Source organism: Ursus arctos, unplaced genomic scaffold, assembly GCF_023065955.2.
Source record: "Ursus arctos isolate Adak ecotype North America unplaced genomic scaffold, UrsArc2.0 scaffold_22, whole genome shotgun sequence".
Lineage (NCBI taxonomy): Eukaryota > Metazoa > Chordata > Mammalia > Carnivora > Ursidae > Ursus > Ursus arctos.
In genome coordinates this window covers 51,632,113-51,656,123 of record NW_026622897.1, presented here as the reverse complement: position 1 = coordinate 51,656,123, position 24,011 = coordinate 51,632,113, and the positions used below count along the sequence as shown (strand labels likewise).

The 24,011-nt window shown below is 36.2% G+C and overlaps 1 protein-coding gene across 3 annotated transcripts in view; it reads left to right on the top strand.

The window, feature by feature from the left end:
- Nucleotides 1-24,011, top strand: part of ACER3 (alkaline ceramidase 3) — a 154,899-nt gene that overhangs the window by 5,697 nt on the left and 125,191 nt on the right. Inside the window, exon 2 of one of the 3 annotated variants that reach the window (XM_044390962.3) lies at nucleotides 6,502-6,601. The exons of the other annotated variants lie outside the window; for them this stretch is intronic. The gene's annotated coding sequence lies outside the window, so the exon portion shown is untranslated. The remainder of the gene's footprint in view (nucleotides 1-6,501; nucleotides 6,602-24,011) is intronic. 3 annotated transcript variants of the gene reach the window in all.

Here is a 24,011-nt window from a genome sequence, read left to right as displayed (position 1 = left end):
TTGAATATATTGAGAATATGCCAGAATTTTTGGATGTTTTCAGTGGGATGGCTTTTGCACATGATCTTCCCTTGTCATTTGTAGCTACATTCTCTGTGAATACCTCTTTAAACCTTGATTGATTACTCCTTACAGAGTTAGGTGCCTCTCTTTCCCTTGGAGAACTTTTTAAAACAATTAAAAAAAAAATCATTCATTTAACAGAAAGAGAGTGCACGCTCCTGCGCCCAAGAGGGGGAAGGAGCAGAGGGAGAGGGACAAGCAGAGTACTGAGTGCAGAGCCAGTGCAGGGCAGGGCTCGCACTCACAACCCTGAGATCAGGCATGACCTGAGCCGAAATCAGGAGCCAAATGCTTAACAGACTGAGCCACCCGGGTACCCCTCCCTTGGAGGACTTTCTGTTAACTGAAGGATAAAGGCCAAATTCTAACATGGCATGAAAACCCCTTCTTCTTTTTTTTTTTTAATGAATATTTTTACCACAGTCAAGAATTTTGCAGTGAATATCTGTTCACCTATTGCCTAGATTCTATTATTAACATTTTATTGTGCTTGTTTTATACTTTTTTTTTTTTTAAAGATTTTATTTATTTATTTTACAGAGAGAGCACAAGCAGGGAGAGTGGCAGGCAGAGGGAGAGGGAGAAGCAGGACCCTGGGATCATGACCTGAGCTGAAGGCAGCTGCTTAACTGACTGAGCCACCCAAGCGCCGCTGTGCTTGTTTTATTGCATGTCTGTCCATTTATCCATTCTTCTATCAATTCATTTTATTTTTTGATACATTTCAGAGTAAATTGCGGACATCTGTATACTTTCCCCTAAATCCTTCAACATGGATATCATCAGTTAAAGTTCAATTCTTTTTTTTTTTTTTTTAAAGATTTTATTTATTTATTTAAGAGAGAGAGAGTGTGAGAGAGAAGACAGCACTAGCAGGGGGTAGGGGTGAGCAGCGAGCATGGTGCGACTCAATCCCAGGACTATGGGATCATGACCTGAGCTGAAGGCAGACACTTAACTGACTGAGCCACCCAGGCACCCTTAAAGATCAATTCTTTTTGGGTTTTCTTTTGGATGTAAAATTTATATTTGATGTTATGCACAGATTTTTTGGTATATTTGCTGAATTTTGAGAAATGCATACATTTGTGTAACCAAAACTTCTATTAGAATATGTAGCTTTACCATCAAGCAAGAAAATTCCTCATGCCCCTTCCCTGTTAATCCTCACCTCCACCTTCCCCTTCTGTCTAGGGCAACCACTGTTCTGATTTTTTTTCCCCCACCATAGATTAGATGTGCCTGTATATAAGTGAAATCATACAGTGTTTACTGTTTGGTATAAGACTTCTTTCGGTCAGCATATGGTTTTTCAGATTTCACCAATGTTGCATGTTTTGGTAGTTTCTTTTTATTGCGGAGTAGTTTTCCATTGTATGAATATACCATAGTTTATCAGTTTTCCTATTGCTAAACACCTGGCTGTTTTCAGGTTTTGGCAATTATAAATAAAGCTGCTATGAACATTCTTGCACAAGTCTTTTTGTGGATATATATTTTCATGTCTCATAGGTGAATACTCAGGATTGGAATAACTGGATCAGAGGGTAGTTGTGTGTTCAATTTTATTAGAAACTGCCAGACCTTTTCTCAAAGTGGTTGTAGTGTTTTACATTCACAGCATTTCATCCACTTCCTCACTAACATTTGGTGTGTCTTCAATTTTCGCCATTCTGGTAGTTATGTAGTTTTTTTTTTTTTTAACTCATTGTGGGATCCAGTGTATTCTAAACTCTTCAGTCTTTGTTCCTCCTTTTATCTTAATTCCTGCTTTCCCTGCATAAACTGTACTCTTTCCAAAACAGACTGTTTATATATCACATTTATATTCCGGTGTACTTTTCATTGTTTGTGTTCTTCCCATGAGAGATAATAATAAATTGTTTTTTAAAGCCATGAGGTTTGGGGGTGGTTTGTTTTTCAGCAATAAGTAACTGAAGTAGTGTCTAAAGTTGAGTTTTGAGCAATTTTGATTTCCTGTTGTCTAAACTCAGAGTAAGCCAAATTATACCGTACATTTTATTCTTAGAGGATGAAACTTTAAAAATAATAATAAAGTTTGATATAGGCCCTCTCTCTCTGAAAATTTCAAAGAATTTTTATAAGCATCATTTTATTTATCCCTCTGATGCACTCATAAGACTCAAAAGAGGTATTTTACCCAATGAAAATAAAGAACTACTTCAAGGTTGAAAGTATTCAGTTGCATGACTGGAAAAATCTTTGACTCATTAAAGGTGTGGACTCCATCTTAAAGTCCTTTAACTTTTCAGAGAAAGCTGCTTTTAACAGCAAGAGGAAAGACTGAATGGATTCAGAAACAAAACAGAACTCTAAAATTCTGCATGTTAAAATGTTGATACTGCTGTAAAACTGTTTTACAACTGGAATTCATTCATTTCTACAAAATGATAAGGAGATATTCTAGGTAAGATAGTCTCCACAAAATGAAATATTATGGTTTGAGGCTATTTTATTTGCAGGGTACCAATCCCTTCCCCACCCTTCCCCACCCCTCCCCACCCCCTTTTTAAACCAGACATGAGGACACTCTGGTTTTGTTGTCTGATATCCAGTTGATCACTGGAGTTCATTTAGTTAGTTTTGCCAATCCGATGAATGTTCTCTGTTCTTTCACTACTCTAGAAATGTCCAACTTAGGGGTCCCTGGGTGGCTCAGTCAGTTAAGCATCTGCCTTCGGCTCAGGTCATGATCCCAGGGTCCTGGGATTGTGCCTCACATTGGGCTTCCATCTGCTTCTCCCTCTCCATCTGCCCCTCCCCCTGCTTGTTCTCTCTCTGTGTCTCTGTCAAATAAATAAGTAAAATCTTAAAAAAAAAAAAAAGTTCAACTTAAAGCTTGACAAAGAGAGTTATGACCTTGATAAAGGAGGACTGTTTTTTGGTTAAGAGCATTCATTAAGTAAACATTTAACCCCCTCTGTGCCTTTCCCTCATTCCATCTTCTTCCTTTTTCTCCAGAGATAACTGCTATTCTCAATTTAGTGTTTCTCATTTCCTAGCTTTTTACCCTGTGCATTTCTAAAAATATACTGTTTAGGTTTGCTTGTTTTATATTTTATATAAGTGGAATTGTACTGTGTGTGTGTGTTTATTCTTCAACTTGCTTTTTTCACTCATTGTGGTCAAATATGTATCATCCATGTTCCCAAGAATTATCTTTGTTGATGGGTTTCGATATAGTTCATTTATTTTTACTGTTTTGAATTCTGAATCTATATGGATTTATCTGTTCTTCAGTCATTGGATGTTTTGTTGTTTTCAGGTTTTTGCTATTACAAATAATTTATAACCTTCTTGTATGTATTCTAGTACACACAAATTAATAGTTCCTGTATCTATTGAGTAGTATTAGGGCATGCCCATATTCAAATTTTGGTAGATCAGAAGTTCTCACGTTTTTTTGGTCTCATGACTTCCTTTATACATTTGAAAATTACTGAGGACCCTGAAGAGCTCTGTGAGTTAAATCTTTTGGTATTTACTGTATTAGAAGTTAAAATTGAAAAGATTTAAGATTTTTATTAATCCATTTAAGATTAATGCTTGTGTAAGAATTGAGTAAACCCCCTGAAAAAAGTTTCATTCGGAGAAATAAGATTTAACCATGCTGTTGTATCAGTAGTTCGTTCCTATTTGTTTAATTTTTAAAATTTAAACAAATTTTTACAAAATTTTTTAATTTTATTTTTAATTTTTATTTTTTAAAAGATTTTATTTATTTTATTTGACACAGAGAGAGAGCACAAGCAGGGGGAATAAGCAGAGGGAGAGGGAGAAGCAGGCTCCCCACTGAGCAGGGAGCCTGACATGGGGCTCAATCCCAGGACCCTGGGATTTTAACTTGAGTCAAAGGCAGATGCTTAACTGACTCAGGCACCCCAAAGATTTTTTTTATTTTTAAGTTATCGCCACACCCAATGTGGGGCTCAAACCCACAACCCAGGACCGGTAGTCACATGTTCTACCGACTGAGCCAGCCAGGTGCCCCAATATTTTGTTTCTTTTTATTGCTGAGTAGTGTTCCACTGTATGATTATAGTATAGTTTGTTTATCCATTGTCTTATTCATGGATAACACCAGGACTATTTCCAGTTTTTTGGCTATTATGAATAAGCCTATGAAAATTTTTATGCAAGTCTTCTCATGGACATATATTCTCATCTTTCTTGGGTAAATTCCTAGGACTGGAATTGTCAGGTCATAGAGTTGGTTAAGGGACTGCAACACTTTTTTCCAAAGTGATGTATCATTTTATTGTAGAAGTTTTAGGTGCTCCATATCCTCAACAACATTTGCTGATAGTCTTTTTGAAATTTTATCCACTGTGGACTATGTGTAGTGGTATCTCATTGTGTGTTGGGTTTTTTTTTTTTAAGGATTTTATTTATTTATTTGAGAGAGAGACAAAGCATGAGCGGGGGAGGGCGATTGGGTAAAGGGAGAGTAAGGAGTAGAGGGAGAGGAGAAACAGATGCCCTGCTGAGCAGGGAGCCTGAGCAAGGGGCCCAATCCCAGGACCCTGAGACCATGACCCAAGCTGAAGGCAGACCTTAACCAACTGAGCCACCCAGGAGCCCATCTCGTTGTGGTTTTAATTAACATTTACCTGATGAATAAACATAATGAGAACATTTTCATTGCTTCTTGAACATTACCGTATCTTCTTTTGTGAAGTGTCTTGCCCATTAAAATCTGTTTTTAAAAAAATTTTTGTGATTGAAGAATATAGTTGACATACAGTATTATATTAGTTTCATGTGTACAACGTAGTGATTCTACATTTATATATTATGAAATGCTTATCATGAAAAGTGTGGTTGCCATTTGTCACCATACAAAATTATTACAGTAAGATTCAGTCTCATTTTCTGTCTTTCTCTGATTACTGATTTACTGTGATTACTGATTTTTATTAGTAATTTTGATTACTGATTACATTTTATTTATTTCCATCCTTTTTAATGCTTTTTATTCTACATCTCCTATATTTCTTGCCTTCTTTTGGCAGTGGTAGGTTTTTTTTAATTCCCTTTTCCCCTCTACTGGTTTGGAAGCTACTGGTTTGTTCTAGTTCTAGTTCTTTTATCTATCTATCTATCTATCTATATCTATATCTATATGACAAACATTTCATGATATATATATATATATGTAAGTATATATAAATGTTGGATTTTTAAAAAAATATTTATTTATTAGAGGGAGAGAGAGGGAGAGAGAAGTAGCAGGAGGGGCGGAGGGAGAAGGAGAGAGAATCTCAGGCAGATTCCATGCTAAGCATGGAGTTTGTCTCAGGGCTCGATCGCAGGACCCTGAGATTGATCTCTCCCTGAGCTGAAACTGAAAGTCAGACCCTCAACTGACTGGGCCACCCAGGTACCCCTAAATGTCGGATTTTAAGTGTAGTTCTCTAGGCTGTACTTTTCTCATACCCATGATCTATTTATTCGATAACTGGAGTTTGTACCTCTTAATCTTATTCAACTGTTTCATCCATTCCCCCATCCCCTTACCCTCTGGCAACTACCAGTTCTCAGTGTTTATGAGTCTGTTTCTGTTTTGTTTGTTTTTTAAGTTCTCCATATAAGTGAAATCGTATGGTATTTATCTTTGTCTGACTTACTCCACTTAGCATAATACCCTCCCTCTAGGTCCGTCCATGGTGTCAAAAATGGCAAGATTTCATTCTTTTTTATGGCTAAGTAATATTCAGTGTGTGTGTGTGTGTGTGTGTGTGTGTGTGCGCGCGCACGTGTGTGGGCCACATCTATTATCCATTCATCCTTCAATGGATACTTGGGTTTCTTCTGTATCTTGACTATTGTAAATGCTGCAATAAACAGAGGGGTGCATATATCTTTTTAAATTAGTTTTTTCTTTTTCTTTCTCTACCCAGAAGTAGAATTATTGGATTTTATAGCATTTCTATTTTTAATTTTTAGAGGAACTTCCATACTGTTTTCCATAGTGGCTACACCAATTAACATTCCTACCAATAGTACAAGGGTTCCCTTTTCTCTACCTCCTCACCAACACTTGTTATTTCTCGTCTTCCTGATATTAGCCCCTCTGACTGGTGTGAAGTGATAATCTCATTGTGGCTTTAATTTGTATTTCTCTGATGGTTAGTGATGTTGAGCATCTTTTCATGCATCTCTTGGCCATCTGTATGTCTTCTTTGGAGAAATGTCTATTCAGGTCTTCTCATTTTTTAATTGGATTGTTTGAGGGTTTTTTGGTATTGAGTTGTATGAGTTTTTAAATATATTTTGGATATTAACCCCTTATCAAATATGTCTTCTGCAAATATCTTCTTTCATTATTAGGTTGCCTTTTCATTTTGTTAATGGTTTCCTTTGCTGTGCGAAAAAAGTGTACATATTTAAAGTGTATGATTTGCTAAATTTTGACAGATGTACTCCCGTGAACCCATCACCACGATCAAGATTTGAATATACTCATCATCCCAAAAAGTTTCCTTGTGCACCTTTGTTGCTTCATTAGTTGTTTCAGGTAGGAGAGTAAATCTGGTCCTTGTCACTCTATTTTGGGTGGAAGTGTAATGTTCATTACTTTTAATCCTGTCTGTATACAGCCTATCTTGCTTATTATTGCCCTCCATTAGAAGTCTTCCTTAATCATTTGGTAAGCATGCTATGTAGGTATCTTCGTAAAATTGCTCTATCAGCTATGAAACTAGTACAAAGCCATGTGTACTATCAATAAATGGTTTGCTTCTTTAAGAGATTAGACAAAAACAATGGCACTAATTCTAAAAATGACCTAAAATTTAAGTTGTATATTGAACTTATGCTTTAAAATCTGTTTTGTTTCTTTTGCCTGACATATTTTCCCCCAGGCTTTTACTGTCAGCTATTACGTGCCCTTATGTTTAAGGTGTTTATCTTATAAACAGCAGATAGATGTTTCTTTTATTTTTAAAACTCAGTGTCATTTTCTGTCTTTCTGTGATTACTGATATATTTTTATTTCTACCCTATCCTTTATAATAATGCTTTTTATCCTACATCTATATTTCTTGCCTTCTTTTGGCAGCGATAGGTTTTTTTATTCCCTTCTCCCCTCCACTGGTTTGGAAGCTACTGGTTTGTTATAGTTCTTTTCTTCTGGTGATTATTTAAATATTTTTTGAATACATGTTTGACTTAAAATCCAAACTTATTTCTTCTCTCCTTTTAGGTAATTGAAAGAAGCTACTTTAACTTTGTATATGCTCCTCTTAACTTATCGTTATTCAGTATGTAGTTCCACTTTGTATTAGTCTTTACCGCATAACAAATTTCCACAAATGTAGTGGCTTAAAGTAGCACATTTATAATGTCATATTTTCTGTGGCTTAGGAGTGTGGGCCTGGCTTGGGTGAGTTACTTGCTTAGAGTCTCACAAGGCTGCAGTCAAGGTGTTGGCTGGGGCTGTGGTCTCATCTGAAGCTTGAAGAGGGAAGACATTATTAGCAGAATTTGGTTCCCTTTGGTTGTAGGGAAGGCTTCAGTTTCTTGCTGGCATTTCGATGGAGGCTAGTCTTAGCTCCTGGAGTCTGCCCTTGGTTCCTTGCTACTTGAGACCCCTAAAATAGGCAACCCACCAATGTGTGGTAGGTTGCTTCTTCGGCACCAGCAAGGGAGTGAGAGACTCCAGCAAGATGGGTGCTACAATCTCATATAATATTATCACATACTTGTACTTATGTATATCTTGTCATCTTGCTGTATTCTGTTGGTTAGAAGCAAGTCACCGGTTCTGCCCACATACAAAGGGAGGAAGTTACACAAAGGCTTGGATACTAAGGGGTGAGGATCTTGGTGGCCACTTTATTTATTTAAGATTTATTTATTTATTTTAGAGTGAGAGAGTGTACACAATCAGGGTGAGGGGCAGAGGGTGAAGGGGAGGGAAAGGGACAAGCTAACTCTGGCTGAGTGCAGAGCGGATGCTGTGCTGGATCCCATGGTCCCCTGAGATTGGTACCGGAGCCAAGACTTGAGCCAAAATCAAGTCACTTGTCAACCAACTAAGCCACCCCAGCACCCCCTGGTGGCCACTGTAGAATATGCTTGTCACAAACCTTGTGTTTATACTTCCAAACAAGGTAATTGTTTTTATTGTTTAATTTGTTTTTTCCCTTAAATTAGATCACTGTGGAACAACTTTCTTACTCTTATTCTGTGGTACTGGGTGGTTACTTTTCTATTTCATTTAACTACTGAGTAGGTAGTCCCTCAAGCATTTCATATAGATGATCTCAAATCCAGTTCTCATCCTTCCATGGTCCAGTGCCTTATCTCCTATTCCTGTGTGAGCATTTGAAACTCTACTTCCTACAATAATGAGACAGGCAATTCACTGCCCTACCTCTTTTCTCTCTATATGACAGTCATAACCCAGCCACCATTTTGATTTTTCAGGTTCTTCTCAATTTTTCCCTCTGGGAATTACCTTTAGTCTTTTGGGAGTTGAGCTGTGCATTGAAAAATACAGTATTAAACTTATCCAGCATGTCTAGGTATTTGTAATGAGAGGGTTTTTGGGATGTCAGGCATATTGCTCAATAGCTATTTCTTTATTTTATTTTATTTTATTTTATTTCTTTATTTTATTTTTATTTATTTTATTTTATTTCTATTTTTATTTTATTTTAAAATAAATATTTTATCTATTTCTTCATATTATTTTATTTCTTTATTTTTATTTCTTTAGTTTATCTTATTTTATTTGTATTTTTTAAATTTAATTTTATTTATACGTTTCAAAACTAGAAATACTATTAACTATATATACACATAAAAATGTATACTTACAGATACATAAGATAAGAACTTCAGATAATCAGTATTGCCACATGTGGAATATAGAGTTGAGAAGTATAATGGATAAAGACTTTCACAAACCGGCCCTTGATGAGTTTTCTGATGTAATCTCTTGCCTTTCTAAACACTTGCACTTTATATTTCAGCAATATAATTCAGCTTTTATTTCCTCAAACACAGAATGCAGCCTCATAGTTTCCTGTGTTTGCATACATTATTCTTTCTGATCTGGAATGTCCTGCTTTATCTCTTTCATCTCTCTTTGCTTGGTTAATTCAGCCTTTTATTATTTTTTTCTTTTACATTCATTTTTTCTCTTTAGCATTTTTAATTATTATATTTTTCATTTCCAAAGTTTTTCTTTTTCAAATCTACTTGACAGTTTGTGATAATTTTTTATTTTTTAAACATTTTATTTATTTATTTGTCAGAGAGAAAGAGAGACTGAGCAAGCAAGAGGAGTGACAGGCAGAGGGAGAAGCAGGCTCCCCACTGAGCAAGGAGCCTGATGTGGGACTCGATCCCAGGACTCTGGGATCATGACCTGAGCTGAAGGCAGACACTTAACTGACTAAGCCACCCAGACGTCCCTATTTTTTGGTTATTTTTTGTTGCTTGCTTTTATTTCTTAAACGTATCAAACATACTTAATATCCTGTATCCATTAACTTCAATATCTTTCATCTTTGCTTGTCTGTTTCTGTTGTTTGTTTGCTGTTCTTCCTTTATGGCTGCATGTTTTCTTATGTGTTCTTATGATTTTTGACGATGAGTTCATTTTTTTCTAGACTTGGGAAGTCTTTGAGGCCATTTTAGGTTGTAAAGTCAATGAAGGGAGGGGCCCTAGGATCTTGTTCATTGCTGTATCCCAGGGCTTGTTACAGTGTTTACTACATGAGGATTTCAACAAATATTTGTTGAATGAATGATGTGTGTATGTTTCACATAGTATTGTAATTATTTATATATGTCTATATTCTCCACTATATTGATAATGCCTCAAGTTAAAAAAACTTTTTAGCTGTAACTCAGTATCCATAGCACTTAGCATAATATCTAATATAGATTAAGTTCTCAGTAAATGTTAGTTAAACCAGTGAGAAATTGCTTGGCATATTCTGTCCATTGTAATCTATAGAATTGAAAAGATTTATTTTTGCCTGGTTGTCATTTTGAAGCCATTACTAGTGGAGATACTAGAGAAATGATGAATCAACGAAGATAACCAGTAGTATGTCATGATCATGATCGATTAAAGCAGAACCTTTTTTCAGACTGAACTGTAAAACCAGAATTTTTTTTAAGTTTATTTGTTTAAATAATCTCTACACCCAACGTGGGGCTCTAACTCACTATCCCAAGATCAAGAGTCACATGCTCTTCTAACTGAGCCAGCCAGGCACCCCTAAAACCAGAACTTTTGAAGTCCAGTGTCACAGAAAGCTGATCACATTATCAACTATTCAAGTGCTTAACTGATTTCAGGGCATTGTGAATATACAAAGCATTCAACAAATATTTACTAAATACCTACTATATGTATCGTACTTTGCAGTGTTGTATGATGGATTTTTTTCCCCAATAGGTTATGTGCTACATGAGGCATGAACTTAAAATGTCTAAAAGTGACTAGCAGAAAAGATAAATGATTTGTTTCAGCAGTGAAATAATTGTCTTAAGACAGTATCATTTCCTTGGTCATATGGATCACAAATGAACAAATTCTGTAGACGTTCAGATGAGTCTAGGACAGTTGTCAGAATTACATGGCTTGCTTGACTCTTAAGATTTATTAGGATAGACCAATACTTATGATTTTGTCTCTCTTATTCTCTTTCTTTCCTTTCGTTTTTTCTTTTTGCATGTTGTGGTGATAGAAACACAGCTTGTTCAAGAGAAATAACATGAGATTGATTCTAGATATTCCCACTTGGGAGCTGTATGACACGGAAAATTCCTTAATCTTTCTGTGGCTCAGTTTACTAATATGTGAAATAAGAATGATAAGACCCAGTTCACAAGGTGATATTTTATATTAGAAAGATTATGTAAATAATGTCACTAGTTTGGTTCCAGGCATATAAACTCAATAGATATTAGTACTCTTCTGTTTTATTCTTTTTCTTTCATTATCTAATTTGTGTGATTTTTTTTTCACGATTTCATTCTCATTCTTTTTTTAAATAAAAATAAAAATCAATTTTAAAATAAAGTCAGTATTTAGATTAAAGGTTAATGGAAAAAACCATGGAAATATTCCAGTTATATGTATGTGTGGTTGTAAGAGCATTGCTGTTTTAGTTGGATCACAGAGAAACCTTTGTTTGCTACATGGGACACTTGTCTTGGCTGACCTATCTCATTTTCTCTGGTTTTCTTTAAAGCAGTTTTTTTTAGACCTTTAGAGCTGACACTTGAGCAATGAATACCCTGAAAAAAGCTTGTTCCAGTGGAAATTGGCCCAAAGTTATTTGGGTAGAACTAGAACAGTTCTTTGAGGGGGGTGGTGAGGGAGAGAGAGAGAGAGAATCTTAAGCAGGCCCCACGCCCATTGCAATGTGGGGTTTAATCTCACAACCTGAGATCATGACCTGAGCTGAAATCAAGAGTCTGACGCTTAACTGACAGCCACCCAGGCGCCCCTAGAACAATTCATTTGAGAGATTTGGGAATTAAAAAGTTAAAAAACTTGTATTTTATAGTCTTTAATTTTTTCCCTATTGCTTAGGAATTTGATTTAAATTAAACACTGCTTAAGACTTTAAGTTAAATGAAATAAATTCATAAACTTATATTTCACTTAACATGTTCTATTGGAGCAAGTATTTAGTTGCTTACACTGTTAAAGAATGAGATAGTGCTAAACATTAAGAACTAATTATACATTTTCAAAAACAATTCTACAACTCAGATAGCTTTTCATGTTTAGAAAATACATATCTCAATGATTTGTTTTCGTTATTCATATTGATTTGGAAGCTGACTAAAAGAAATGAATTATTTTTATTTCATTTTCCAGAAAACTGTTTGAAATTACCAGGAAATAAAAGATACGTAATTCAATAAATATTTAAGAAACATATTTATAACCATCAATTAGAGAATAAAGTCACTAAGACATTTAAATTATTTTACTTTAAATTCTAAATTATTTACAATTATTATGATAAAATAAGAATGTTTTACTTAGTTTTTTTCATTTTGTGGATTTTTTTTTTTTTTAAAGATTCATTCATCTACTTTAGAGAGAGAGTGAGGGCAGTGAGGGGCAGAGGGAGAGAGAAACTTCAGCAGACTCCTCACTGAGTTTGGAGCCCACATGGGGCTCCATCTCACAATTCCCGAGATCACGACCTGAGCCAAAGCCAAGAGTCAGATGGTTAACTGACTGCTCCACCCAGGGGCCCCTCATTTTGTGGATTTTTTTTTTTTTAAGATTTTATTAGAGTTCACGAGAGACCATGGGGAGGGGAGAGGCAGAGGGAGAGGGAGAAGCAAACTCTCCCCTAAGTAGGGAGCCCGATGTGGGGCTCAATCCCAGGACCCTGAGATCATGACCTGAGCTGAAGGCACATGCTCAACCAGCTGACCAGCTGAGCCATCCAGGTGCCCCTCATTTTGTGGATTTTTTAAAAAAATGAAGTAGGACATTTCTTTTTTTTTTTTTTTTTAAGATTTTATTTATTTATTTGACAGAGAGAGACAGCCAGCGAGAGAGGGAACACAGCAGGGGAGTGGGAGAGGAAGAAGCAGGCTCCCCGCGGAGGAGCCCGATGTGGGGCTCGATCCCAGAATGCAGGGATCACGCCCTGAGCCGAAGGCAGACGCTTAACGACTGCGCTACCCAGGCACCCCGAAGTAGGACATTTCAATCCAAATCAACATAAGACTAAGAAATAGTTCATAAAATGGAAAGAAAACAGGTTATTAGTACCCTTGCATTTGAATCCTGACTTTGCCTTGTTCAAATTGTGATCTTGTGTGAGCTTGTGTATATTAGGACAAATTGCTTAATTTTGATTTCACTTTCTTTAGCTGTCAAATTTGATTAAAAATACCTTATAGGTTGGTTTTGAGGATTAAGTTAGACAAAGTAATGACCTTATGCCTCTAAAGTACCATATAAAATGTTGGTTAATGGCTTTCTTAAGAATTTAGAATATCAGACCATGCACTTAAATTTAAACTTCCTTTTCATCCATGAACTGAAAAAGTATTGATTTTTCTGTTTTAAAATGTCTCACTTTTTGCTACAACTAAGCTCTACTTAACACAGTGTCTAAGCATCATAACTGGTGCTCATGTAATTGTGGAGTGAAGGAATGAATATGTTCAGCCTCTTGATATCAACATTGTATACTGTTATTAACCTCTTTACTAGATAGATGGATGCAGATACCTTTGTAACTTATTTCAATAAGCCTCATCAAGATGTAGAGATATTACCTTAAGCCCTCAAATAATAGCATAGGCATGTAATTGCTGCAGACTTGGGAGGCAGCCTAGTTTAACTGCTAGACCTATACCTTGGGCTTGAGTCCAGTTCTGCCCCTTACTGGTTGAGCAAAGGTGGACAAGTCATTTAATCTTTTGAGTCTGGTTTCTGTAGTCTACTCCTTAACAGGGTTACTTTGGGAATTTAATATTAGTATATGTGAAAGTATTTATAGATTATAAAGCAGTGTAAAATACAGAAATTTTTGTTTTATTAAGATTGACAAGGATATGAATTGAGCCATATGGCTTATTTTTACATTCATGAAAGTGTACAGAAAATAGTATTGCAAAGATTTCACAAGTTTGGGTATTTGAAAGGACTCATGGGTCTCCATAGAGCATATTCACCTAAGGCTTTTATTTAAAGTTAAAGTATATGGTGTAGCAAGAGAAAGAGAGAGTAGAGTGGACAAGCATTAAGAATGTGGGGGACTTCAAGGGGAAACTTTCTAGAATTCTAATTTGTACGCAGGTCCATTTCATCTCTGGATTGAACCACCAAGATCTGTGTGATATCTTGGGTTGTGGAGAGCTCAAGGCAGTTCACAGTGGGGTATTGTTGTGTTGCTCTGATCATGTAGTCAAGCCAGGCTGGCTAACCAGTTCTATCAGATGAAAACCTGTCAGTAAACAAACTGGTTTACAGGTCGCCAGGGGAGTTTTGGATTTTAAACAGCACATCATAAATCTAATTGATCTTATCTTCTTCAAGAGCCAGATATCCAGATGTCTGCAGAGATGAAGATAGAGCTTTTCCAGTCCAGCTCTAAATTGACCCTATCATACACAATTAGATTCAAAGCACCTGCTATGCACAAGGTATATGGTATGCCTTTGGAATTGGCATTAAGACATCATCCTTGACAACTAGAAAGTTTAGTGAAGAAAAAAATAGAAAATCAACAAAGTGATATTGGCAGTTAGGGGAGTTAGCACCTAACTCTGTCACAGTGTCTAGGTGATTTCCTGCTTGCTTATGTAAGGCTTCACTGAGGAAGTAACAACTTAGATGGTTTTAAATGATGCGTAAAATTTTGCCAATGTCTTGCGCAAGTGCCTAGCCAAGTAGGCAATCAGTAATATTTGATGTATTTATTATATTTATGCACCTAAAGTAGGGGACAGTATGTTCAAATCCATATATGATGAAAGTGCAAAGCTTTTCTGGGGAATAGATGATCTAATATGGCTGTGCAAAGAACACATGGTAGTAATGGCAAAGTGATTTAGGGACAGATTATTAAAGCTCTTGGGGCACCTGGCTAGCTCAGTTAGAAGAGCTTATGTCCTTCTCTCTGCCCCTCCCCCTGCTTGCTCTTTCTCTGTCTCTCTCATAAACAAATAAAAATCTTAAAAAAAAAAAAAAGAATTATTTCTTGGCGGTTAGCACCAGACCTCACCAACATTCAAAAACTACATCGTTAATATAAATACCATTTTTATGAAAAATAACCAAAACAAAATTTAGTTATAAGAGTGGCATTGCTTTACATTTTTGAAGGTCTCTTTTAATGTCTGGCTTAATGGAAGTCAGCTGGATTCTCATATCTACTTCTGCATTTAATCTGTTGTAATATGTTATTTCAATTGAAGTGTATAAAGAAATCTAGGGTTTACACAGACATACGTAGTTGGAAAAGAGAGAACTATTTTAATAATAGCCTTTCTAGATAATTGTGGATGTTCTTCTTTGATAGTATACCAAACTTGGCAAGTGGCAGTCTTAGTGATGTGTTTTGGAGTGTGTTTTTGGGGTTCGGAGCCGACAGCCAAGAAAGAATTCAATATTTTGGCAGCAAGTAAGAAGATAGAATTAGTTTCAGATAATGGGCCCCACTCTGCACAGACACATTTATTTTATTTTTTTTTAAAAGATTTTATTTATTTATTCGACAGAGATAGAGACAGCCAGAGAGAGAGGGAACACAAGCAGGGGGAGTGGGAGAGGAAGAAGCAGGCTCCTAGCTGAGGAGCCTGATGTGGGGCTCGATCCCAGAATGCCAGGATCACGCCCTGAGCCGAAGGCAGACGCTTAACGACTGAGCCACCCAGGCGCCCCTGCACAGACACATTTAAAATCCTCATTGGTAACCTCCCTACCACTGCTGAATAGCTTTATGTGCTTCCTCTTTTATTTAATGACTTTTTTAACAATTAGATCTGATGAAATTATTTATGCTCTAGGCAGCAGGGAAGGTTTAAATTCTGAGAACTCATGAAAAGATTTTAAGGAGGCAAACAGCATAGGGAATACAGTTAATAATATTATGCTACACTTATGGGAAGGATAATGTATAAAATTGTTGAATCACTGTGTTGTACACCTGAAACTAACATTATATGTTGACTATACTTCAATCAAAAATTTATAATTTTAATAAAAGGGTTTTAAGGAGGAACCACTATTTGTTAAAGAATATATAGATTTCTAGGAAAAAATTACTTTCTTTGGTGGCCTTTTTTGACAATGTTAAAAACAATAGGGGCGCCTGGGTGGCACAGCAGTTAAGCGTCTGCCTTCGGCTCAGGGCGTGATCCCGGCGTTGTGGGATCGAGCCCGCATCAGGCTCCTCCGCTATGAGCCTGCTTCTTCCTCTCCCACTCCCCCTGCTTGTGTTCCCTCTCTCGCTGGCTGTCTCTATCTCCGTCGAATAAATAAATAAAATCTTTAAAAAAAAAAAAAACAATATTAACCTAACAGGTCATATTTATTGGCACTTACTATGTGTCAACCACCATGCTAAACACCTTATTTAATTATAATGAAAAATCTGTTTGGGGAGTATTTATGATGATGGTCCTGCATATTTAGAGTTATTTCCTCTTTCTATGGAAAGAAAGTGGGTAACTTTAATACTTTCGACATTTTATTAGTTTTTCAGCAAAGTTATAAATATATATTTGCATGCTTTTGTTTGCCTTTTGCGTAACCAGTTGGGAATATATTCTTTCCTCATAGAAAACTCTTCTTAAATTAGTCATTCATGCCTCCCCTCCCTCTCTCCCATCTCACAGTGATCTTAGTTCAGTTCCTTATCATCACTTATTTGGATTATTGCAGTCATCTTATTTGCCCCCTTCCTACCATATCCAGTCTATCAAGCTTATGTTAAAGTTATTTGTCTCCTTATCATTCCTCTGCATCATTTGCTTCCCATTTGCTCTCTCTGGAATAGGGTTCAGACTTTGTGCAGTTTGGTAGGGAGATCATAGACATGTTGTCCATGTTTATATTCTTTCCACTTTATCAGAGTAGCTATAGGTACCTCCCAATACAACTTGCCTCCTAGACTTTATAAAAGTTACTTGTCATGGTTTCCTAGGCATAGCATGTTCTTTCTTGCTTTGTACATTCGTGTGCTATCTCTGCCTCAAATACTGTTCTCTGCACTTGTCTAACTCCTATTCACCCTTTAAGGCACACTGAAATACTTTCTCTTCTATGAAATTTTCATCAATTATACCAAGCCAAGGGTTAATGAATTGATACCATTTTCTATGAACTTTCATTATGGGTTTTTTTTTGTTTGTTTGTTTGTTTGTTTTTTACTGATGTTATGTTCATATGGATTTCCTTTGTGGAAACCACTTTTCTTGTTTTTCTTACTAGAGAGTAATTACTTTTTTATTGTGGAAAATTTTGGATCAGTCAGCAAATATTGACTGATTACTTTCAATATGCGAGGCACAGTGCTAAGCCAGGGCGAAACTGGTGAAATCTTCTTTCAGTGTATAGTTTAGACTTGGGGAAGTACTTAAATAGTTCAGCTCTTCAAAATGTTGTGAAGGGAAATGTAGAAAATACAAAGAAGCAGAAAAAGAAAATGAAAAGCACCAGTAATCACTCTGCTCAGCATTACATTACAAAATGAAATGTAAAAATCAGACCTGGCCCAACCAGGCCCATGAGGCACAATTAATCTGCATAGGCGGTGGCTTAGCTTCCATGCTACCAACTACTGTATCACCTCACTCTCAACCCACACCTGTGGCCTCATGGAACGTTTCTTAGGAGTAAATTGTTTGCTGTATATCCTCCATACTGTCTTTATCTCTTTCTCACTCTCTGCACACGCACATATTTTTAAAATAAAAATATATGACTATGCGTTATGTAATATTTTGTGGCCTGATTTTCTCAGTGAATGTAATGAATACTTCTACTCTTTAAAAAGTTATTTAGAAGATAAACTTTATTTTATTCTATATGAGCTTACTTTAAATAAAAAAAATTGCATTGAGCCTACATTTCTCTATCAAAAATGAAAAAATATTTGTTCACCCTCCTCATGTGAAGTAATACATGGAACATATGTTCTTTTACTTTTCACTTACTTTACTTTTTTTTTTTTTTTTAAATCTCATACAAGTTAAGGTAAGAGGGCCTGAAATACGGTGGTGATAGTGAAGATGAAGGTAAGGGAACTCTAGTGAACATTCCCAACCCTTGCTCATTGCCCTTCTGCCTCCTGTGATAGCTCAGGACTCCCTTCCATCTCTTTCCTCTTTTCCTTTTCGCCTTCCCCAACTAGGAAGTCTGTTTTATATGCATATAAAGCAATAAACAAGATACTTGTATAAATGTACATAAAGATGGTCTCTGAAATATTGTTTAATAAAAAAAACATAGACACAACCTAGAATGTCAGTGGCATGGGACTAGATAAATAAAATTTGGTATATTCCTATAATAGCATACTGTAGAGCAGTTGAAAGTAATGAACTATTGTAATTATCTACCGGATCTCTCAACTGTAATTTTTATTGATAAAAATTATTTGCAGAGTGATACAGAGTTATCCAACTTAGATAAAAATAAAAAGCACAAAGCAAAACTATATGTTTGTGGACATATATATATGTGAAATAATTTTTAAATGAATTACAATTATGCCCCCAAATTAACACTAGCCATTATCTCCAGAAATGAAGGAGAATTGGACTGGAGAGATGGTTGATTTTGATTATATCGGTAATAGTTCATTTACTTTATTAAAATAAAAAGCTTGATGCAGACATGGCAAAATGTAAATAATGATCATTTGTCATTGGGGGATGTATTTGTTACATTTTTCTTTTTTCTGGATTATACAGTTTCTGTAATTAAAGATCATTGTATAGCATCTGGCACAAAAATGAATTTCAGTTTTCTCTGTTTTTGTCAACTGTTCCTATAGGAGGAGTGGATCAGTGTAGTTTCAGTAAATAACTGTGATGTTACACAGCCAGTTCAATATCCCAGTTATTTAAAGCTTCTCCAGCGACTTTAAAGATACCCCCTTCCCCCGTGGTGATACATTTTGAGGTACAAATTCAGGAAATAAACATTCTTTATGACAGATTGGGCCAGGAACTTGTTCTTAAGAGAAATACCAATATACCCTGTCTAGTAACTTTTTTTTTTTTTAAGATTATATTTATTTATGTGACAGAGAGATAGCCAGCGAGAGAGGGAACACAGCAGGGGAGTGGGAGAGGAAGAAGCAGGCTCCCAGCGGAGGCGCCCGGTGTGGGACTCGATCCTGGAACGCCAGAACGCCGGGATCACGCCCTGAGCCGAAGGCAGACGCTTAAAGACTGCGCTACCCAGGCGTCCTGTCTAGTAACTTTTGTATTGTTTCATTGTTACAGTTTTTGCACTTGCAAAGTCTTCTGTAGATTACAACTCACTAGACATTATGTCAAATAATTTGTTGGGAAACCTGTGTTGTTTAATTGTTTTTTTCTTTCAAGTTTTTATTATTGACTGATTTTTAAAGATTTTATTTATTTATTAGAAAGTGAGAGAGAGAGTGTGTGTGCACGTGAGCACATGAGCAGGGGGAGGGGCAGAGGGAGAAGGAAGCTCCTCGCTGATTAGGGAGCCTGGCTTGGGGCTTGATCCTAGGACCCTGAGATCATGACCTGAGCTGAAGGCAGATGCTTAACTGACTGAGCCACTGAGGTGCCCCTAAGTTTTTTTTTTTTTTTCTTTTAAAGATTTATTTATTTTGAGAGAAAGAGAATAAGGGGGGGGGCTGAGGGAGAGAGAAGCAGACTCCCCTCTGACTACAGAGCCTGATGCAGGGCTCAAGTTCATGACCCTGAGATCCTGACCTGAGTCAAAATTAAGAGTTGGACGCTTAACCTACTAAGCTACCCAGGCACCCCTTTAAAGCTTCCGAGTTTTTATTTTTAATTTCTTAATTTTTATTTTTAAGGATTTTATTCATTTATTAGAGAAGAGAGAGTGAGAAGGGAAAGCCCAGAGGGAGAGTTGGAGGGAGAAGCAAACTCCCCACTGAGCAGAGAGCCCAACGTGAGGCTTGATCCCAGGACCCCGAGATCCTGACCTGAGCCAAAGGCAGACGCCCAACCGACTGAGCCACCCAGGCGCCCCCCCCGCCAAGTTTATATTTAAATTCCAGTTAGTTAACATATAGTGTAATAATAGTTTCAGGTGTAGAACTTAGTGATTCAACACTTACATAAAACTCGTGGTGCTCGGGGCACCTGGGTGGCTTAGTCTATATATATATATACACATATATCACACCTTCTTTATCCATTCATCTATCTGTGGACACTTGGGCCCTTTCCATAATTTGGCTTTTGTGGACAACATCTGGGCTCTTTTCATAATTTGACTATTGTTGATGATGCTGCTATAAACATCAGGGTGCATATATCCTTTCAAATTAGCATTTTTGTATGCTTCGGGTAAATACCTAGTAGTGCAATTGCTGGATCAGAGGGTAGTTCTATTTTTAACTTTTGAGGAACCTCCATATTGTTTTCCAGAGTGGCTGCACCAGTTTGCATTCCCACCAACAGTGTGAGAGGGTTCCCCTTTCTCTGCATCCCCACCAACATCTGTTGTTTCCTGTGTTGTTAATTTTAGCCATTCTGACAGGTGTGAGGTGGTATCTCATTGTGGTTTTGATTTGTATTTTCCTGATGCTGAGTGATGTTGAGCATCTTTTCATGTGTCTGTAAGCCATCTGTATGTCTTCTTTGGAAAAGTGTCTATTCATGTCTTCTGCCCATTTCTTAACTGGATTATTTGTTTTTTTTGGATGTTGAGTTTGATAAGTTCTTTATAGATTTTGGATACTAACCCATTATCAGATATGTCATTTGCAAATATCTTCTCTGATTCCATAGGTTGCCTTTTAGTTTTGTTGATTGCTTCCTTCTATATATTCATGATTTTTAACTAATGCATTTCAGCTCTTAAGTAAAATGAAGAGTGAGTGACAAATTATAGTGAGACTAGTTTTGAGTAAAGGATAAATCTGATAAATGAGATTAATTTGTGAGTAAAGAATTACTCCATTACATCATAATTGAACTACTTCTAAAAGAATTCTGTTAGTTTTTTAATATCTTTACTATTTTGTAAATTTGGCACCAGTTTAATTTGCATGAGAGCAGAGTCTGTCTGGTTTTCCTTTGTATTCCTTTATAGTGCTTTCCATAGTAGATGTTCAGTAAATACTTGCTCTTGAATGAGTGAATAAATGTAAGGCTGTTGCTCTTAGGAAATTTAACTTAAGAAGACAGATGTAAATACTTAGCATTTTGACTTGGTGAAAAGAAGCTATCTGTGCAGGGCAGTCTGTGCTAAGTGCCAGGTGAGGGGTTAGAACAGTCAGTGCTGTAAGAAGAGGGAGTGATCATTTTCAGGAGGGTGACTAAGCAAAAATTATTGAATTGGACCCTGAAAAGAAAGTTTCATTGAAAATGGAGACGAACTAGGGTTTATCAAAATAATCATTTTCTGATTTTGTTATTTCAAAATGCCTCTTCATCCTGAATATGGTTTGGAAACGTCCCCTTTTTTGACCTTTGCATAAATCTGAAATCTTCATTTCACCAAATATTTCTCTAGGGACATCAGGACCATCTTATTTCCTTTGTTCTTCTAATTCATGTCTTCTGTATCATTCTTTTCTGTTAATTGTTTATTCTCACTGTTCAGCTCTCATCTTTGAGCCTTCTTCAAAGCAGCATTATATAAAGATAATATTCTTTTTTAGCTATGAGTCTTTCCCTTTCCCTGTGACCTCCATGTTAATGGACTATAGTTTACCTGAACCGTAACTAATGAGGAACTCCCAAGGTCTTCTGTTATCTCTTTAAGATACCACTATGTACTTGGCCTTTCTTCCCAAACCTAAAATGTACTTCCTCTTGAACATAATATGAACAGTTTCATTTTTATTATTTTATAATAAATGGTTTTAAATTTTATTTTTATTATAACATATATGTAGTAAAGTGAAAATAGAATGTATGTGTTAAAAAATAATGTGTAAACCAGTTTTCATAAATAATTTTTTGAAGCTACTATATGCACTCTAAAGAAAATAGAATGACTTGTATTAGTAGTGATATAAATACTTCTTATATTTCCTTCTTTCAAGGCATAGCTCCAGTGCTAGCTTCTTACTGAATCTCTTCTTGGGTTCCCTCCCTTCCTGAGTATGTTGTTGGGTACTCCTTGGTCCTGCCATTCTCCCTTGATAGTTGTTTACCTGTCTCTCTTTCTACAAAATTATGTATATAATTTCTCAGAACAGGAACCAGGGACCACTTGCTAACCCTTTCTTCCCATCTCCTATCTCAGTGCCTTGCCCATAGAAAATACTTAATAAATATTTGTCAAATTGAACTGAATTTGTGCTTATAATTCTTTAAAGTAAGACATACCTGTATTGGTTTCCTGTTTTTCTTCTGGTATCTGTCTTGAAAGCTACTAAGGAGTATCTAATGCTGTAATATGCATTTATATGATTTTTTAAAAACTGGGTGAAACAGCATATACTACAGTTTTCTTTGTTTTTCTTTGTTACTGTTCTGGATTGGAGGGCAAACTTTCTCCCTTCTGACAACTGTTCTGAGCTGATCTAAGTACCAAAACAATTCCCAGACAGCACTTAATTTTTATTTTATTTTATTTTTATATCCATTAATTAACATATAGTGTATTATTAGTTTCATAGGTAGAGTTTAGTGATTCATCAGTTGCATATAACACCCAATGCTCATTAATCAAGTGCCCTCTTTAATGCCCATCACCCTGTCGTACCCCCCCCCCCACCTCCCGTCCAGCAACCCTCAGTTTGTTTCCTAGAGTTAAGAGTCTGTTATGGCTTGTCTTCCTTTCTGTTTCATCTTATTTCATTTTCCCCTTTCTTTCCCTAAGTTCATCTGTTCTGTTTCTTAAGTTCCAGCACCTAATTTTTAACATAGCTGGATTGTGGAAATTCTTGTATAATGTTCAGTGGATCTTTGTCATGTCAGAAATGATCTTTTTTGGGTCATACTGTTTTAATCATACTTCTTTAAAGAATTTAAATATTTTGACCCCCCCTCCCATTTTACAGGTCAGGAAACTAAGTCCTTTTTTTTTTTTTTTTTTTTTTAAGATTTTACTTATTTATATGTCAGAGAGAGAGAGAGAGCACAGGCAGGGGCTGCGGCAGGCAGAGGGCAGGCTCCCCGCCGAGCTTTGATGTAGGCTTGATCCCAGGACCCTGGGATTGTGACCTGAACCAAAGGCAGACACTTAACCTACTGAGCCACCCAGGAGTCTCAGGAAACTAAGTCCTTAGCATAAATAAGTTTCCCAAGTTAACACAGCTAGAAAGTCCTGTTAGGTATGAATAAAATGTTGCCGAATATAAATTGAGGGGATTAAATTAGATGATCTCCCTGTCTTCTTTCAGCTCCAAAGTCTCTGAAGTTCTGGGAATCTTTAACATTATTTGAATATTTGCATAAGCAGTAAAATATGTGACAAAATGAACTTGTTTTGGGGAAAGTGTCGGGTTGCTTTCAAGCTCAAACCAGTTACTGCTTTCACGGAGATCATTTGCTGACTGTGCAGGAGGGCTCCTCACAGTGGGAATGAAGCAATATCGATCATTTTTTCAGCTTCACCGGGTTTTAATGCTTTCATTTTTTATCTTTCCTTCTGGGTCATGGTTATACACTTCTAAATGCAACTGAGCTCTCAATTGTCTACTCAGTTGCCCCAGGGCTCTCTTGTATCAGGCAAAATTCGGAAGAACCCTTAGGTCTGCTGAGCGCACTGGCTCCACCTACTGTCATGCTGAGAAAAACATCTTACTGTTTCTCCATTGAGAGTTGTTTTAAATTAACGTTTGCATATTGCCTTTTTCCCGACTTTCTTTCCTTTGATTTTGATAATAGAGTTTTCTTTTCATTTACCAAAACTTGGTTTTACCTATTAAGAAATCTCTAAATTATGGGAATGTTGTTAACGTCTATAATTTTTATTTGGTGGGAGAATACAAAGAAATTGTGTTTGGAGGTATAAAAATATTGTAGTTTTCAGACTTTAAAAAAATTCCTTAAGTCTATATTCAAGTAGGATTCCTTCTATGAAAAAAAATATTTTTTTGCTCTAATGTTTTAGTATACTTATTGTGTGGCATATGAATGAATCTCTAGTTTTTACTTCTGGTAACAAAATTTTTAATTGAATTTTCTGGGAGCATCCCAAACGCAATTACACTATAAGTAGAAGTGATTTAGCCTTCATTTTCTGTCATTTATATTGTTAATATTTTAATTCTAAACTATAGAAACAA